This window comes from Pinus tabuliformis, chromosome 9 (assembly GCF_031772625.1).
Source record: "Pinus tabuliformis cultivar Carrire ecotype Pingquan chromosome 9, CPIR1, whole genome shotgun sequence".
NCBI classification, from domain to species: Eukaryota; Viridiplantae; Streptophyta; class Pinopsida; order Pinales; family Pinaceae; genus Pinus; species Pinus tabuliformis.
Window position 1 is genome coordinate 453,748,872 of NC_142307.1, and position 7,298 is coordinate 453,756,169.

At 38.9% G+C, this 7,298-nt stretch overlaps 1 non-coding gene across 1 annotated transcript; it reads right to left on the bottom strand.

Annotated features, from left to right (window-relative positions):
- Window positions 1-6,823: 6,823 nt before the first annotated feature.
- On the bottom strand, window positions 6,824-6,895 carry TRNAV-UAC (transfer RNA valine (anticodon UAC)). The gene has a single exon. It is a non-coding gene; the product is annotated as a tRNA-Val (tRNA).
- Window positions 6,896-7,298: the final 403 nt, after the last annotated feature.

Consider the following 7,298-nt stretch of genomic DNA (forward strand, 5'->3'; position numbering starts at 1 on the left):
ACGAACCCCCAACCTGCGCAAGCAAAACAGGGCAACATTGTTAGCCCAAAGGTCAACAGAGTGAAAGGCAAGAAGCAAACGAAGAGTAAAGAATTGCATGTACAATGAATGAATTTCTTACGTAGAGGTTTAGTCACGCGGAAAGAATGCAAGCCCATTGAGTCACAATCCACGGAGATGCCCTGAGACCAAGGAGCCATTTTTGTTAGAACCGCAGGAAGACAGAGAGGGAAAACAAATCATGGAGGGAAAACATACCTGAAGAGAACTATGAGTAGAAGAGATCACCGTGACTATGACCTGTAGCATACAAACACATTAATAAAATTCAACAACCAGAAGAACCTCAATAAAATGAGAACAGTGGAGCAGAAACAAGTTTAGCAATCAAACAAACAAATATAGTAGCCATTCTCTTACACAGATGAGCAGAACTGTCATTGTGCCGAAGGAACCAAGCAACGAAACCAGCAAAACAAATGAAGGTGCCATACCAACAAGTAGCACAACCCATAGCTTGGCACACATAGAGCCTGTGGCTCACTTCCATACATTTGCAGGACGAAACCTCAGTTCCAAACCAAACCCTCACCGCAGCGAAGTCACAAGAGCAAAAATGAAGAAATGACATAGAAGGCAGGGTTTTGGCGTAAACCAAAGAGCGGGACACAGTAATCGAGGTAAGTACTACCAGCACAATAGAATTGAAGTCTGTCATAAATGCCAACCAATGAAATCCATAACCATCCTATGATTAAACCATAATCACAAGTGTTAAGCCCCAAATCATTCTTTAAATAATTTAATTGTTGATTTGCGCAATCATATATTATTGTCGACCATTATAATGTGGAATTGCGGGCTAGTCCCATCATAGTGGTATCAAAGAAGGATTTGGTGTTTTTTTTTTAGAAATGGAAGTTGGAAGATGAGGATGTGGAAGAGGTGCTTGGAGAGCAGCAAATGAAGGATTGTGAGTGGAAATCAGGATCATTACTGCCCGTTTGGAGGTAGTTGAAGCAATAAGGAGAAGGGATCCAGAGTTAGGAGATGATAGCAAAGAAGAAGTTGTAGTGACAACAGATGGATCAGATGAAGAAGGGCCAGAAATGAGACTGTTGAGGTCGGTCCTATTGGTGAGAAGCAAACCTAAGCCAAAAATCCCAAATTATGACAGAAGCTTGTCCACAGAGTTTCTGTTGGACTGGATCAGTCAACTGAATAAATATTTCGAGTGTGAAGAGGTCAGTGAAGATTGGAAAGTTAAGTTCGTTGCAACAAAGCTGAAGGGACATGTAGCCCTGTGGTGGGACAGTGTCCAGACAAAGAGAAGGAGGATCAACAAGTTGCCAATAAAGAAATGGTCAAGGATGGTGGCCAAGTTGAAAGGTAGATTTCTACCCAAGGATTACCAGATTGCACTACGTTGACAAGTGCAGAATTTGAAGCAGAAAGGGATGATTGTAATAGAGTACATTGAAGAATTCTACCGGTTAAATTTAAGAGATGGTTATACAAAGGAAATCCCGAAGAAATAGTAAGGTATGTAAATGGTTTAATGTTATAAATATTAGATGAAATTGGCATTCTTTCCCCAAAAACATCGAAGAAGTATATCAAAGTGCTATGAAAGCAGAGGAGAGGATCACTAGAAAACAAAATGCTAGGAGAGGACGAGGTACCAGCAGAGGAAGAGGACAGTCTTATGGCACAGGGCGAACTGCTAGCAATAGTGAAGAAGGCAGTAGTTCCAAAGCTTCTGGGACAATAGAAAAAGGTGACAGCACGAGAGGTGGCAGGATTTATCAATGAGGAAGAGGAAATGGCTGATGCAGAGGAGCTATTAATTAATGTTACAAGTGCCACAAGTGGGGGCACGGATCTTTTGAGTATCCTGAGGTGGAACAAGCTCGACAGAGGGGTGCGTATGTCGCATAGCTAGAGGAAGCAGAGGCACCTCCCCAAGAAGCAGAAAATGTGTCAGAAATAGTGGAAGCCTTAATTTTGAACAAGGTGTTGCTGAAACTAGCCAAAGAAACAACTGAACAAACTCAAAGGAAAGCCCTATTCCAGACAGTGTGTAAGTGACACAGTAAATGTTGTAAGCTGATTATCGATAGTGGGAGTATAGATAATCTGGATGCCACAGAGATGGTGGAGAAGTTGGGGTTGAAGTGGCTGAAGCACCCCACTCCTTACAAGGTATCATGGCTGCATAAAGGTCATCAGCTGTTGGTGAATGAGCAATGCAAAGTGGAGTTCCATATCGGCAAATATAGGGATAACGTCACTTGTGATATAATGCCGATGGATGTATGTCATATACTGCTAGGCAGGCCATTGCAGTATGACAGGAAGGTAGTACATGATGGGAAGACAAAATGTTATAAGTTTTTCAAGGATGGGATCAAGCACATGCTTGTGCCCATCAAGGAAGATGAGAAAGCGGGAACAAGCGGGACGAGAGTGTTACTAATGGGCAAAAACAATTTTTGAAGTAGATTGGAGATAGTGAAGTAAGCTATGCTATTGTAAGAAGAGAAAAACGATGCTGCTACACACAAAGGTGTCATATTTACCCACGGAAATTCAGCAGATGCTGCAGGAGTTCAGTGATATAGTAGTGGATGACTTACCAGATAAATTGCCTCCCAAGAGAAGTGTAAGTTATCATACTCACTTTATAGCCAGAGAAAGTCTACCGAATAAGGCAGTGTATCGCATGAGCCCCAAAGACAATGAGGAAATCAGAAAATAGGTGCAGGAATTGCTAGATAAAGGGACGATAAGGGAGAGTTTGAGACCCTGCACAATTCCAACAGTTCTCGCTCCCAAGAAAGGAGGAGAATGACGAATGTGCACAGATTCAAGGGCCATCAACAAGATTACCATCCGATACAAATTTCCACTGCCATGGATGGATGACATGATGGATTACCCGAGTGGTGCAACATATTTTTCAAAGATTGATTTAAAGAGTGGGTACCATCATATTCGAATCTGAGAAGGGGATGAGTGGAAGACAACCTTCAAAAATAATGAAGGACTGTATGAGTGGCTAGTAATACCATTCAGACTGAGAAATGCACCCAGTACCTTTATGTGATTGATGAACAAAATGCTGAAAGAATTCACTGGGAAGTTTGTAATAGTGTACCTGGATGATATATTAATTTTCAGGAAGACGAGGGGGGAACACTTTCGACATGTTCGCAAAGTGCTGGAAAAATTGCAGCAGAATAAGATGCTGATAAATCTAAAAAAATTGCAGTTTTCTACAAAAAGAATTGGTTTACCTGAGTTTCGTGATTGCAAGTCAAACTAGAATCAAATTAAGGGGTATTGCAAGGAAACCAGGAAAGATAATCAGCTCTAATGGTATGACAAAGCTTCTAAAAAAGGAGCAAAGAGGTGTAATTGCACAATTATGTTCACTAGATGTTTCCACATCGGAATCATTTATTTCTCTAGATCTCCAAAAAGTCCTGGACAATCATTCCAAGGTATTTGAGACTCCCAAAGGTCTCCCACCTATGCGTGATCATGATCATGCTATTCATCTGATTCCAAGAAGTGTTCCTCCAAACATCAGGCCATACAGATATCCCTATGTCCAAAAAAGTGAAATTGAATGTATGGTTGCAGAAATGCTAGAGGCTGGTATAATTCAACCAAGTCAAAGTTCTTTCCCTGCTCTAGTAGTATTGGTGCACAAGAAGGATGGATCAGAGCGCATGTGTCTGGATTATAGGGAGCTCAACAAGCTCACTATTAAAGATAAGTTCCCCATTCCTGTCTTTGATGAATTACTGGATGAATTGCATGGATCAATTTACTTCACCAAGTTGGATCTTTGTTCGGGATATCATCAAATCAGAATGAAGATTGAAGACATTCCGAAAACGTCATTTAGAACTCCTGAGGGTCATTATGAATTTTTGGTCAGGCTTTTGGCCTTACCAATGCACCTTCAACATTTCAAGGTTTGATGAATGCAATTTTCAAACCATTCCTTAGAAAATCTATGTTAGTATTTTTTGATGATATACTGATCTACAACAAGTCTTGGAAGGATCATGGTGAACATGTTGACAGGGTCCTTCAACTATTGGAGGAGAAACAATTATATGCAAAAAGATCCAAATGTTTCTTTGGAGTCGAGGAGGTGGAATATTTGGGTCATATTGTATCTCATGATGGAGTAAAGGTAGACCCTAGCAAAATTAAAGCCATTAAGGAATGGAAAATCCCCACATCCATAAAGCATCTGCGAGGATTTCTTGGGTTGACAGGGTATTATCGCAATTTTGTTAAGGATTATGGGAGAATAGCAGCACCTCTAACAACATTATTGAAGAAAGATGCATTTTCATGGACTCCGGAAGCAACAAAGGCCTTTGAACATCTTAAAGAGGCAATGTGCCAAGCACCGGTCTTAGCTACACCGGACTTCACAAAAACCTTTATTGTGGAATGTGATGCTTCAGGAAATGGAATTGGTGTTGTTCTAATACAAGATGAAAGACCCATTGCTTTTGAAAGTCGTCCAATCAAGGGAAAGTTTTTAAGCAAAGCTATTTATGAGAACGAAATGTTGGCAATACTCCATGCACTTAAGAAATGGTGACCCTACCTAATGGGAAGACACTTCAAGGTAAAAAATATCATGATAGCCCTAAATGCTTTTTAGAACAAAGATTATCCTCTGAAGAGCAACAAAAGTGGGTCACAAAGATGTTGGGTTATGACTTTGAAATCATCTACAAAAAGGGAAGCAAAATGTGGTGGCAGATGCACTCTCAAGAAAGGATGAGGATGTGGAAGCATTGTTGTGTGCCTTTTCTATTGTCCAACCAGATTGGATAAACGAAGCAAGGGAGTAATGGAAGAATGATGAAGAAGTGTGGGAACTTATTCGAAAGCTACAACAAGATTCCAGTACGTCTGATACATTTAGCTGGCAAAATGATTCGTTATGGTACAAAGATCGCTTATGCCTCTGTAAGAATTCCCAGCTAAAACCAAAGATTCTTATGGAATTGCACACTTCTCCCTTAGGAGGGCACTCGGGATTTTTAAAAACTTACCACAGGGTTAAGAAGGAATTTTTTTGGGATGGCCTTAAATCAGATATTCAAAATTTTTTGGTGGAATGTTTGGTTTTCCAACAAAATAAAGTTGAAACAATTAAGACACCAGGTCTATTACAACCTTTATCCATTCCAAAGCAACGTTGGGAGGAGGTTTCAATGGATTTTATCACAGGTTTACCCAAGTCTAAGGGAAAGAGTGTCATCATGGTGGTAGTTGATAGACTTACCAAGTATGCACACTTTTGTGCATTATCACATCCATTTAAAGCCAGTACAGTTTCTACTACATTTATGGAAACAATTCAAAAGCTACATGGAAACCCAAAGATTATTGTAAGTGACAGAGATCCCATTTTCACTAGAAATTTTTGGACAAAATTATTTTCTTGGCTTGGTACTGAGTTAGCTCATAGCTCATCTTATCATCCTCAATCTGATGGGCAAACTGAGATAGTAAACAAATGTTTGGAAGGATATCTTTGTTGCTTTGTATCTGATAAACAGACACAATGGGTCAAATGGTTGCCTCTGGCTGAATCGTGGTATAACACTTCCTTCCATACAACAACAAAAATTACCCCATTTATGGCACTTTATGGGTATCAACCACCATCGATCACATCATATATAAGAGAAAATTCTAAGGTTCAGGAAGTGGAACATCACATCGAACATCAACAACAAGTCCTCCAACTCTTAAAGGATAACCTCATGTTGACAGAAAATAGAATGAAACAACAGGCAGATCAACATCGCAGTGAAAGAAGTTTTTATGTAGGTGATTGGGTATTCCTACGGCTACAGCCATATAAGCAAATGTCCCTAAAGCAAGCTAAAAAGGATAATAAATTATCACCAAAGCATTATGGTCTGTACAAGGTGTTGCAAAAGATTGGTACTATGGCATACAAATTGGAGCTTCCTGCAGCTTCTCGATTGCACCCAATTTTCCATGTTTCATGTTTAAAGAAGATTATAGGCGACAAGCTCCCAGTTGAAACAATATTTCTAGAACTTGACGAGGAAGGAAAAATTGTATTGGAACCAGAAGTAGTCACAGAAACAAGAACTCGACAGCTATGAAATCGATCAATTTCAGAGTATCTTATCAAGTGGATGAACTTATACGTTGAAGATTCCACATGGGAGGATGAGAATTTTATGCAGAAGTATCCAAAACTACTCAAGCATTTAGGACAACACTTTTTTAAAGGAGAGGGGCATGTTGGGTCCCTATAATACTAGTGATTACCCCATTACTATTGTACTTATACCCCTTATTTATATTGTTGAGCCCCTATTACCCCCATGTTGTTATTTCTGTGCCCCATAGAACCCCTCTATTGTTATTTTTGTGGCTTTATATTATTATTGTTAGGTCGGCTGGATTACATTGTGACTCCTTAGACTCCTATATATAGAAAGGAGGTTTTGTCATTTGTACCATCCAAGAATTGTTCATTTATGTAATGTAAAGGAGGTTGCCCCCTCGAAGAGGCTGAATTCTAAAGCGTTGATCTATCTTTTCTATCTTTTCTTGAGCTGGTTTCATAACACTTTGACACTAGCTATTATCTCTCTAGAGATGATAATTTTTTTATTTAAAGATCACTTTTGTCTCTTTAGAGACAATATAAAACAATGAATCCAGAAATATCTCACCATGAACTAAATTGATATAGAAAAAATTTAATTAAAAATAAACTACAAAATCATTAATTAATTCATGTTAGCGCACAATGGAATCGAACCATCAACCTCCTGCTTGTAAGGCAGACGCTCTTCCATTGAGCTAGCACACTTTAAATAATTATGTGAAGAGTTATGGAAATCCTTAAAATTACATTTATATCCATTGATTTAAAAAAAAATTGCATCTACATGACGAATTTTAGAAAAAAATAAAATTTCATATTTCAACAGAGTTGATGTTGTAACACCCCTCATTATCAGCTTTGATAAGTAGAAGTGTATATTGAAAAGTGTCAGTTCCCAATGAAACTTTTTGGGAATGGAATCTAAAGGTTTCTTTGTTTTTACTTGATGAAATTTCACACCCTCGCCCTACCTACCAGTAGCATAAAGCTCAACTAATGCACCATTTGGTGAAGACTTCTTTTTGGTATCTGCTAGACTATTCTGTTTCCCATAAGGAAACTTGACTCTGTTATTTTAGTTCTCATGTCATTAGAGTACTTTATGTCA